Source organism: Patiria miniata, unplaced genomic scaffold (genome assembly GCF_015706575.1).
Source record: "Patiria miniata isolate m_02_andy unplaced genomic scaffold, ASM1570657v1 HiC_scaffold_29, whole genome shotgun sequence".
Taxonomy (NCBI): Eukaryota; Metazoa; Echinodermata; class Asteroidea; order Valvatida; family Asterinidae; genus Patiria; species Patiria miniata.
This window is the reverse complement of record NW_024037068.1, coordinates 15893475-15906195: the sequence shown is the minus strand read 5'-3', so window position 1 is coordinate 15906195 and position 12721 is coordinate 15893475. Positions and strand designations below refer to the sequence as shown.

The window sequence follows — 12721 nt, the reverse complement described above, 5'->3', positions numbered from 1 at the left end:
CGATACAACATGTTGATATGTGCGGGTGGCAACCTTTTTTTAGCACGAGCAGCACATAATACTCGAAGTTGCTATAAATGTTTTGGCAGTCTTTTACACGTAATTGCACCGAGTCTCATTGCTGCCAGTCGAAACTAATGACAAAGGAACGACCCAATGTTTTTCATTCAGAAAACAAATTAATGTTTTCCTCTCAAATAACGCAAGACCCGAAAAGGGGGCTGGAAATGTTGTTTTCGCGGATTAATATCCCACGCATGAGTAGGCTCCATCGACCATGCGTAGCTTAGCGTCACTGGCTATAAACATCTCAATCTCCGCGGAGATGTTCAGACACACTTTTAAGAAACTTCGTGAAAACATCTGAATTCATCGACGACACAGCATCAGGATAAAGGTAAGGTCTATATTATCCGGGGTTGTTCTAGATTTAGATTTAGATATAGATTATAAGCTGTCAAGTTATAATAATTATTTTGTCTGTGGTTTTTTTTCTAGAATTAATAATGCACACTGAAATGGCTCTATACATCATCAGTTATAATCATGCTTGACAAACCCTGACTATTAAATTCGAGAGATCGTGAAAATGACAACTTCATTGCAAAGAAAATGAGTCTTTGCACTCGCATTCAATTTTTGATGTGTTGATTTTTTTTTCACTTTAATTGCAACTGTTTTTCATGAGATCCCACGATTACCAAAAAACAGGATCATATTTGCTTCATTAATATCGTTAACATGCGAAGACATTGAAGGTAATACCCTCATGCAAATCTGAGATTCTTCGTCTTAAGTTCCTTCTTCACATTTCAAAGGTCTTGATCTTTAAAGCCAAGACAAGATGATCGAAGCAATGGTTTAATGGAAGCTAAACATTGACTTTTCACACGTATAAGCGTTTCCAGAAGTAAAAGCAGAATCCGTTATCGGAAAACATACTCTAGAGACTGTTTCACCGATGCATTTTTCATGAATTGCGCGAAGGCGATCGGTGGAGAGTCTATTTTGACCGGCATGACTATGAAAACAACGTTATTTTAATAGCACAAGGCTTTATAAAATCATTAATTTTTTTTTACAGGGAATCACAGCATGAATTGTGCAGCTCTTGGAATTACGGTCCTGATCATCGCCATGGCGATCTCAGCCAATGGCGAACTACTAGGTGATCTTGACTACAGGCCCACCCTCTACGATGACCCCGTGAAACGAGCGGCCGGGGTTTTCGATGCTGGTTATTTGGTCAAGCGTGGGACTGGCATGAGATTTAGAAGTAAGTTGGTCTATGCGCTTGTCGGTTTATCTAAAAAGGTTCAAAGTCAGATTTGACCTGCTGTCCGCGTTCTATTTGACCTAATATTTTGCTGGGTCGAAATGAGAATTTTTGGGTCAAAATTACCCTCTTGCCAAAATGACCTGGAAAATAATCCAGAGTGCAGTGTCATTTTGACTCGGAGTAGTACAATTTTGACCCTGAAAAGTATAGAACAAAATCAGGTCAAATAGGACACAGATTCCGGGTCAATCTGACCCGGAACTTTTTAGAATGTAAAAACACCTGTTCCTAAGCATCAATTTAAAATTGTAAAGTTTCAATGAAAGTATTTTTTTTTGAAATCACATCTTAAGCTAATATTCAATTTGAGGTACACAACAAGTTTGTATACATGTACTTGTTTTCACTGACATTTACAAAGTTACTTTACTTTTCTGCTACCAAACTATAGTTAGGTAGTCTCTGACGAAAACATCCAAGTCATTGGTCTTATAAAATCTGTTTTCTTTCTTGATTCGTATCATCTTTTTCTTTCTTATTTTTTTTTCTAGAATGCGTCAATCCATTCACAAAGGAAAAATGTCACTGCGATCTCTACCGAAAGGGCCCAAAGTACATCCACTGCCGCAAATAAGGTAGAGTTCCTGTTTAAGATTTGTGTCATGAATTATGTTGAACAACAAATAAGATTGAAAAAAATTATCACTTCGGTGCTCATTCTACTTTTTCCACCTGTTTCATTTTTAAATTAGGTGAACGATTGTAGACCAATTATACTTTCAACGTAAAGCGAAAATATAGTCTAAAAGTTAGTTTTCTTCTATTTTACAATAATAATGCTGTAGTTAGTGACCGATTTTAGTTGAAACAGTTTAACATAAACATAACAAATTTACCAAACAAAATACAGAACACATTCAACCTGCTAATATGGATTCAATAGATTTATAGAAAAAATTGTCTGACGTTCATTTTTCTTTATTTTTAGATTTCTTTTGCTGCATTTTAAACCTTTTAACATTTTATATATTACTTTTGGTACCTCAAGACTCTACTGGGAATTCTCTTGTTTTCCATTTCTTGTTCACAGGCTCCAGATGAGAAATCAGTGATCACAAGATATACTGCAGCAACATTCCCATGTGCGTCTGTCGACAGTTCGTAATAAAAGATGCGTTGTGATTTTATCACTGTGGCATCTGTGTTTCCAATATAGCTGTGTCTTAAGTGGCTCAAGTTGGTTGTATGGTGTATTCGTCGGCAAGCAAACTTCTTTTCGTTTTCGTAAAAGCTCCGAAAACGAGAGTCCTTGTTATAACTAAAATGTTTCCTGCGGTTTTTTCAAAAACATTCCTGTCAGAATTTTTGTCAGACTATCGGGACCTGGAACAGTTTTCAGCCCAAACAATTTCCAACCCAACAAGCTCATTTGGTGGTATTATTCCTGGCTGTTTCTTTCGTCAGAGTTAGAAGTACCTTTGTCTTTTTTTCTTCGTTTTTTTTAGTATTATGTGATTTTTTGAGACTTAACCCTAAAGGGGCCGCGGGCGGAATCCGCCTCCCCCCCCCCCGGCTCAACTTTTTCCGCGATAGCCTTGATAAAAAAAAAATGTTTCGCGACCTGAGCTGTTCTGGCTTTTTAGCCTCGAGTCTTGCGCATCTTTTGATACCGAAAACATAAACTTCGGACCACGGCTTGCCGCGCAGCGAAAATATTTCCCCATATACATGTATGTAGTATACACAAAGCAGAATTACCATTCGTGCATATGAATAATTAATCAAATTAACCATAATTCCAAAACCCTTTGGCTTATAGCCGCGAAATTTGTTGGGTATGTTCATAGTAAGTCGTTCTTTGCATAGTTTTATAATTTATCGGCCCTTTTAGGGTTAAAGGTTTGCATGGTGGACATGATCAATGAATGGGAGGTTTGCGGTAACACCATGTGAATGATATCTCTTATAGTGAGTTGTGTGGTTCTGAGAAGAACCAGTTGATTTAACTCGACGTTTCGAACAGTATGCTCTATTCGTCATTGATAATGACGAACCTGATGACGAGCAGAGCATGCTGTTCGAAACGTCGAGTCAAACCAACTGGTTCTTCTCAGAAACACACAACTCAAAAGAGATACCATTCACATGGTATTACAGCAAACCTCACATGTATTGTTCAATGTACTTTTTTTGGACAACAGACAGAACAGGCACTCCATATAATTGTAAATCGTGTGAGCGGAATGTCATTGAACGCAAGTTCTTTGACCTGTGAAATGGTAAAGACTTCCGGCAGGTGTTAGTAATAAATACTACTAAAAATATTGAATATGACTTCCATTTTTCATTATTATGTTGTATGGTCTGTAGCAAATGCCTGTTTAAAGGGAATATACATCATTTGCTTTTGCTGTAATTTTCAGAAATGGATGGAATTGGGGGGTTGGAAATATATAGCAAATATAGTTACAGAGACTTTTTTGAGGTTTTGGGTTCGAAAATGCTATAAAAATCAAGAAAAACGATCATTTTCCTGTAGTCTGGTTCCCTGACCCCATATAAGAAGAAACAGAGCAGTTTACATACATTGGGGAATTGTAAGGTCAGGGAGCCAGTCTAGCTGGCTCGTACCCGTTCATAGGTTTGTAATCGATTGCAAACAAGTGCGATGGTCAATTGGGGCCAGTATTTGAAGAAAAAAAAAGACAGTTGTTTCCAACGCTGATTGGCCGATCAGCGTTGAAAATTGATTCAAAAATACCACTTTTCTTGAAAATGACAGTATACCAGGTGCCATAATTTTACAGGATGCTTTACACTGTCATTCACTAACAGTCCAGCAAGGTATTTCAAAATGATTTGGTGGTTTTATTTTTTGATGTTTGCAAATGTTGTATTTTCCCTTTAAGAGCTACAACGGGACATCCTTAAAAGGTCGTTGCTGTTAACATGCGTTTTGATGATATTAAACCGTTAAATACTAATATTCTTGATGTGTTTTATTAAATATTATGAAGAATGCACCATGGATGTGGTTAGTGACGATCACCGCCAACGCCAGTAAATGAAGATTTCCCCCGAGTCCCAAGCCCTGCCCCTCATCAACCCCAGTGCCACGCTCCAATAGCTTCGAATTCATAACAATAAAAACAGATTTCAAGCTATAGTTCTTCAGTGGTGTAAATCTGTACAGGCGAGTGGGGGGGGGGGGGTGGTCAGTGGCGGTTCTACGGGGGGAGGGGGGCGGGGGGTTATAGCCCCCTCAAAAAAAGAAAATTGTCTAGCCCCCCAACAAATATTCCATAAAAAAAAAATTGCACTAGCAAAATGTAAGAATGAGAGGTACATGCGAACGGTCTTCCCTAAATAAAATAGTCGTGAGAAGGGTGCATTTGTACACTTTTAGTTAATAATAGTATGCCTGATTGTAGGATTTTATCAGCGCTCCCCATTGAAAATATGGCAGGAGCCCCCCCCCCCCCCCCTCCCCCCCCCCCCCCCCCCCCCCCCCCACCTATTGATTTTCGGAGGCCAAGTGTCTGGAGAAAATAACCGGTCTACATTTCAGCACGCTTCCCTGAAAAAATTCTGGATCCACCCTGCTAGCCCCCCCCCCCAAAAAAAAAATATATATATATATATATTGGCTCTAGAACCGCGCCTGGGGGATGGGGGACGACCAAAATCCAAACATTGCCCGGCCGAGGAATTTGAAAAGCGGGGGGGGGGGTCTCTTCATGATATAGATTAATATCAATATCAATATGTATACTCGCGCTTACATCAAAACGGCGCTTTTGGGGTTTTGGGATGTTCGAAAAATACCTCGAAATCTGCATTTTTGTTCTCATCATGAAACAGTGGGGATCGAGGGATGATTCAATAGTCCATCCCCCCCCCCCCCCGATAAAAAGTGGGCCGGGAATAATACCCCCATCCCCCTGGGATTTACGCCCCTGTAGTCCTTAAACTTGACTATCTACAAAACTCAACTTTGACAATAAGCGAAATCGACAACTCATGTAAGCAAAACAACAGTGGGACAGAATTCTGGAAAAACAAACACGTGATGATGCTGTAAGCTTACCGTTGATTGGATAAGGATCACGTGACGTGTTCAGGGGCGGATCCAGGAATTTTCGCATGGGGGGGGGGTTTCATCGGCAAAAAAATCTGAAAATGTACACAGGGTTTTTTCTCCGGACACTTGGCCTCCGTAAAATCAAAAACTGGGGGAAAGGGGTGGGGGGGCTAGTACCATATTTCAATAGGGGGCGCTGTTCAAATTCGTATTTTAAACAGGCAGACATTATACCAGTATAATTTTTTGTGGGTGTCACAGCAGGGGGGAGGGGTTTTCGACTTATTTTTTTGGAATTTGTATGAAAAAAAAAAATTTGACAGAGCTGGGGGGGTTGACCCCCAAATCCCCCCCGTCTGGATCCGCGCCTGGTGTTTATCATACAAACTAAGGAGAGCTAATACGTGCGCGAGTGAAATACACATCTGGTTCATGGTGAAACAAACAATAACAGACTGTTTAGTGACTACGCTTTGGTCTGCATTCAAAATGGCAGTTATTAGAACAAAACAAGATAAGCCTCAATTATGAAAGGTTTGCGGAAACACCATGTGCGAATAATTTCTCAACTAAGAGAATGGTTCTGAAAAGAACCAGAGGTTGAGAAATTATTCGCACATGGTGTTCCCGCAAACCTTTCATTATTTAGTATCTCCACCATGCAAAGCCTCAAATCTTACTTAAGATAAGCCTCATTTTACGCAAATTGATTGATGACGCTGCGGGAATAGACGTCGGTAACTTTTAATTGAATGCACCAATGGTCTCATTACCGTATATTGCGGGAAACTCGACGGAGGCGGCGCTACTAAGTGGAACAATCGCCGAGTCTCGCGTAAACATCCAATTATTAATTTTTTACCACGCACTTTTTTTCGTTGCTTCTGTTTCCGTCGCGGTACAGTAACATTAATAACTCGCCAAGCGTGCATGTTCAGAAATGTATATAAATCATAGTGTTTGACAGTAGATGTTCACAACATCTTGAAGATCTCGGATTGAACACTTCTACGTCTCCAGGAAAGCTGAACATATACAAGGTAAGAAATCAGAAAACATTTTCTGTTGATAATTTTATCTTGCTTCTTCCCCCATCGTCATCGCCAACGTTTCAATATTTGTGATATACACAAGTGTAGTGCAGATTCTAAAGCTGAAACATCTACGCTCTTAAGAAACGGACGACAAAGGTTACTTCAACAGAGTAGAAAACAGTATTGTTCTTTGATGAAATTTTTTGAAAGTATAAGGATTCATGCTTACCTGGAGATCCAGAAAATTGGTGGGAAGTGAATCGAACCAGATGCAACTCGCCACCGTTTTCACGAAGGGACACACAACCAATCTATTTTGCTTTAGAACATTGTACTGAACCATTTCGACATGCTTCTGTGAGCAAACATCATTTATTTTCAAATTACAATAATGATGCAAGGGGCAGGCATCTCGATAATTGCATTTTGCCTTTTAAACGAAGAGACGCGAAAATGCCTGCCCCTTAAACGCCGACAAAATGTATTGCACGGAAAGGCGAAAAAACTAGGTAAACTGAGAATTTCGTTTTCACGAAGGGACACGCATCTTTGTGTGACTTTCTCAGCTGCGCGCTCGTAAACATGTGCGCGGCCTTCCCTGTGGAAAAACACATTGAACAGAAAGGGTTGCAATGTAGGAAAACTTGAATTTGTGTTTTCACGAAGGGACGCGCATCTTTACTTATTAATTTTGGCTAATTAACCACCGTGCTAATTCTAATTACTGGGTTCACATAAAAAAATCCCCTGTCATAGAATCACGTGAAGATTTTCTAACTGCACAAAGTTGTTGCAAAGTAGTATTTTTTGCAGTTTTAAAAAAGGAAGAACTTCTCTTGCGATTATATCCAAAACGATTTTTCTTCAAAATCCACGTGTGTGGCTCTTCGTGAAAACGGCGACAAACTGCATGCTACTTAAAACACTAACGGGAGTCAGGCTGGCACATCGGTGTACTGTCCTCACCTTCAACCGCTGTGACCCGGCTTCTTATAATGCTTTCAGATCTTAAATCCAACGTCCCTCTAAAAGTTTCTAATTATAAAGCATTTTCGCCTGACAGGTGTACAGCATGAGTGCTAAGTGTCCTTTTTCTCTGGCCCTTTTGGCTTACTTCTGATATTAGTTAAAGTTCCTAAATATACAAATTTTTCAAACAGGTGAACACTATGGGTGCTAAGTGTCTGTTGGCCCTTGTCCTTGTGGCGGCCCTAGTTGCTTTGGCCAGTCCGTATTACATCAACGAAGACTTGGATGACGAGGAGGAGGGAGGCGCGGTGGAGGAGCTTGAGGCTCAGGCCCTGCCGCTATTGCTGCAGAAGCGAGGAAGAGGAATGCGCTACAACCGTGAGTAGGCCGTGCACGTTACATCTGTTTCAATTTGGCGCTCCAGAGTCGGGGCTAACCAGAATTAGGCGAATTTTCAATTTTCCGTTCATTGGATTCTGGAGTTGGTTTTTTTAATTGATGTAATCTTCCTTTTCGTGTTTACTTAAATTCAATTTTTTTCGAATAAGTGAGTTAAGCGCAACTCTGAAATTCCAGACTGAAAAAGGATGTTAATGTAGTTTCTGTGTTTAGTGTTTACGGCAATGGAGCAGGGTTCGATTATTGTTATTTTTATTATTATTTATTTATTTCTGGTAACGAAACCAATGATTCCTCGAAAGCGCCCTAGGCACTATTGCTCGCAAGCCTGAAGAAACCTGTAGAGAGGAGACAGTGAGAAGAACTCACAGTTTAAGATGTGGGAGGAAAACCCCAGAAGAATATTTTGGGGAAAACACATGGCATTTGATGCTTTTAAGTGGTTTGCTATGGGGATACCGATGATAAAATCACCACTTCGGGAAAAAAATAGAAAAAAAATACACACAATTCTCCAAGGTGTTCAAAGTAAAGTACAGCTTATGGGTTAACCAGTGACCTTTTAATGTTTTTTAAAGGTAGTCCTGAACCGTAGAGGGTTTTACTTGATCATGATTGAATCATGGGGGGAAATGTAGATTTACACCAATGGATAATAGTTACTTTGCACATTATCCAAAAAGAATCGTCGATGAAGACAATTTTCTTTCGTGATTGGGACCATATTTTATTATTAGATGGAATTTTGCGTCGGGGTGATATAAATCAAATTAGGTTTTGCCCTTCACCGACGTTTAAACACTGTGTACTCAGTGTGTTACTCACTGAGTATACAGTGTTTAAACGTCGGTGAAGGGCAAAACCTAATTTGATTTGTATCACCCCGACACAAAATTCCATCTTATAATAATTTATGCGGTACCCTGCTATGTACATCAGATTCGAACCAGCCAACCGATCCCGTTAGATCGGTGGTCGAGTGGTAAGACATCTGCACTAGAAAGCAGGAGGTCGTGGGTTCGAGTCCCACCCGAGTGATTTTTTCCAACTTTCACTCGGGAGGTAACACACTGAGTATACAATGTTTAAACGTCGGTGAAGGACAAACCCTAATTTGATTTGGACCATATTTTGTTTTATAAATTGCCTGGTACTCACTTGAGTTTTTCACTCGTTCATTTCTGCAGGTTGTATTGATGTTGAGAGTGGCAAACTTTGCAATTGTGACCGGACTAGGACCCACAACATCCATAGTGGATGCGTACCGCTACGTAATTAAACAGGTAATACAAGGGTGAGTCACAAAAAGCGAAAACCAAACCCAAAGAAATATATTGTTCATATTTTAAAAACAATATGTAGCACCAAAAATAATTATGGCTTGGAAGCATTTATTAAACTACCTTTCAGTGCGAAACTTATTTCAATTACTCTACACGGTTGGAAGGAAGGAAAAATAGTCTGGTTCCTTTTTACACAAACCCATTGTCATTCAATACTGTGATTGGATACAGGGAACATGACTGAAAGTTTTGAAGTATGATCAAAGGTCTATACTCCTGGTTGGAACGAAACAATTTACATTTTTGAACTGATGAGGGCTTCACCGCGACGCCATGTTTGGGATTCAAACTGACGTGACGTGAATCTAGTAATGACGCAAGTTCACATGTTGCTTTTAGTTAGCTTGAAATAAAGTGGCTAAATTGCTTCAGCATGGGGCAAGTTCGAGCAAGGACCAGTGGTTAGCTAGCGGTTGGTTCGTGACGTGCCTAGCGCATGCGCGCTGAAGTTGCAGTGTGAACGACTCTAGTCAAACTATTGTCCTGTCTACGACTGTCAGAAAATGGCGGTCGCACAATCAGTCAACACTTGTTGATTCTCTTTATTTACACATAGTTTAGGACATAATTGTACAATGGTGACACAAGTGTCATTACCGTAAACTAACATGGAAAAATTGTGCATTGAAAATGACATTTAGTGTTAACAGTTTCGTTTTGCCGCCATTTTTGTTGAAAGTTGGTCCCCTCTGCACTATGTTATGGAAATTGCTATTGATAACCAGCTGTAAATCGTGGCGCGACCAGCCGCGGTAAGCTGGTCCTGAATAGTTAACTAGAGCAGTCCAACCATCGTCTACAAGACAGAGCTTGGACTGGCTTAGTCGAACTATGGTTACAATAGTTCTTGCGCGAACTTGCCCAAAGTTGATACTTTTTCTGTTTTTACCAAAACAGTGTCGTAGTTACAGCACCCCATCCTCTAAAAAAAGCCTTTTTCGGATTTGAAAATGCGTTCGAGTATTTTTATATATATATGTTGTCAAAATTCCTCAACCTCGACTTTCACCTTTTTTTCCTACCTGCAGGAATTGGTTCCCAAGAAGTCTACTGTTTTTGAAGACATTCATAAGCCATTCGTCCGTACGTCCTGATGATCAACTGTCACGTGGTCCTGCAACTGTAGAGTTCTTCCAATAGCGCTTTTTGTCAAGTTGTGGAAGGAAAAAGATGAAAATGTGTGGGCTGTGCATGTGGCCATATTTACTCACGGGAAATCTCAATTCTGCCGGTTAAATGGTGACAGCTGGTTCGCTCGAGAGAAATACCCAATGCTGCGGCAAAACTGAGATATTCCCGGGTGCATATAATCTCGCGAGAATCGGTGCATTCAACCCAAAATTTAAGAGTTTTGATAAAATTAAAGTTTTTGTATTAAAACCAGAGTAAAATGAAGAAAACATCGATATCTTCCCTTTTTATTGTTTCTGACTAAATTCAAGTTTTATCTTCGCTCCTGCACGCTTTGGTTCTAAAATGGAAGGGTTTTGGGTTTCTAATTTTAAGGACTCTAATTCTTATGGAAGGGGTTATAAGTCAGTTTTCTGAGATCTGATATTTGTGGCAAATCTTCATAAATATGTGTGTCAAGTATTTCGAGAAAAAGTAAAAGTTTGTCGTTCCGTGCTTAGTACGCTCTCTTTCGGTGAAAATGGAAAATAAAGTTAACTGTTGACATTTGCAAACTTGAACAATTCAGGTGCTTTTATTTCTATATTCTTCCTGACCCTCTCCTTTTGAGAAAAGGTCTCTATCACAAAGCTCTCGTTTTACACCAGGTGTTTTGTTTACTACATCTTGTATTCTTGTTATTTTAAAACCTCATTCTAAGCCAGCATGGAATCAAGACTACACACATTTCTATGTTTTATATTGTCCCAGCCAGCGTAATTTTTATTCCTAAGAGGGTAATGGGGAAATGTCATGAATAATTCATGTTTATCCATGAGAACGGACAATGACATCAACAGCATTGTTGTTAGTTACTCAACTAGTTACAATACATTAAAGCATTTTAAAGAACGGTTGTCGTCGAGCTACCACACAGTAGCCTAGTGGATTGCGAGATGAGCTTATGGATACAAAGATCCCTGGTTCGAATCCACGTCGTCGCTGCTCATTTTCATCAGCTATTTTTCTTCTCCAAATTTATCACTGAGATAATTTTAAATTAGGGGAAAATAGAACGAGAACCTAAGTCTTGCAATGATTCAAAGGAAAAACTGAATTATTCATGACATTGCCCGTAACCCTCCTAGGAAAAAAAATTACGCTCCCAGCCACGTGGTAGGCATTCCCGATGTCTTCTATAACCAGATCCTAGTTTAGACCATGGTACAACCACCAGAGGGGGTGTCACTTGACTGGCCCTAGTGGCTCGCTCAAAATTGGCAGGAAACCTATACTGGGCTTGTGCACATTTACATAGGCTTGTGTACAATTTCGCTGTTCACATATGGATTGCCATGGATCACTCCTGCTGTCAAAATGGAACAGTTTTGACCTTCACATGGCAACTCTTTGGTTTTAATTTCTATTTTGGGTCTGAAGGATACTATGAATGAATGGACTTTTTTAGTTGGGGTTTGAGGGTCGGGTGGCTCAGATTACATGGCGGTTGGAAACCTGAATCCCCGCAACGTTCAGGTATGTGTACATTAAAGGGGCGGCTCCGCGAAAGGCCCTATATATAGAGTATTTTGCTCCATGATATTCGGCTCAGAATTAGTTTCCGGAATTCTTCACAATTCTCGCGACTTTAACTATCAGCAAGGCGAAAAGATGATAAATGAAATGCTTGAAGATAAGGGAGTACCGAAGTGTGACGTCATTTGGAACCAGAAAGTGTAGTGCAAACGAACGGAGTACGCGCTAATGTCTTTTACACACATTCTGTGCTCGTGACGTATTCACTTCGGTACTCCATAGGTCTGATTCACGGTGCGCCACCTAGAGCGTGCCAGGTACGGAGAGGCCATTTTGGGCAGTGCATCATGGGAAAACAGTCGACAAAGCTGCATCAAATGGTGTTCCTTTTCATGCACATGGGCAAAAACAATTGGGTTGCAAGAAAATGAAGTGGGAGTTTTGTGATAAGATAATTCACGAGGCTGTACATAGTACATTTTTGTTTATGCGCTATTCCACGTGACAAAATAAGGGCCGGTGATTTTTTTGGGGGGGGGCTCCCAATTTTTTTTAGAAGTTTGATTTATTTCAAAAAATGTTGCCCAAAATGTTTGGTCGTAGAATATACATTTTTTTTTTGGGGGGGGGGGACTATTTCGACGTTGGTGGCGCCATTTACACCCCTATTATACTACTCAAAAATAGGCCACATACACATCACCAAGGTCAAATCATCCTCCTGAGGACGGACAGAGCACACTGTCCAAAACGTCGAGTTCTACACTCAACCAGCCGGTTCTTTTCAGAACCACACTTCTTCCAAGAAGATATCACTTTCCACATGGTGTTACCCGCAATCTTTCTGCTTTATCTTTGCTTTAACTAACCTAAAATGTTCAGAGCTTTAGCTGACACCAACGGAATATCAGAGTAACCGAACCAGGCTCAATCTTGCCCCGTTGTGTCACCACGGATAATTGTTGGTCCC

The 12721-nt window shown here is 40.2% G+C and overlaps 1 long non-coding RNA gene across 1 annotated transcript; it reads left to right on the top strand.

The window, feature by feature from the left end:
- The first annotated feature begins 318 nt into the window (after nt 1–318).
- LOC119735404 lies at nt 319–2831 on the top strand. Its single transcript, XR_005272159.1, has 4 exons — nt 319–397; nt 1085–1276; nt 1831–1914; nt 2370–2831. It is a non-coding gene; the product is annotated as an uncharacterized LOC119735404 (long non-coding RNA).
- Nucleotides 2832–12721: the final 9890 nt, after the last annotated feature.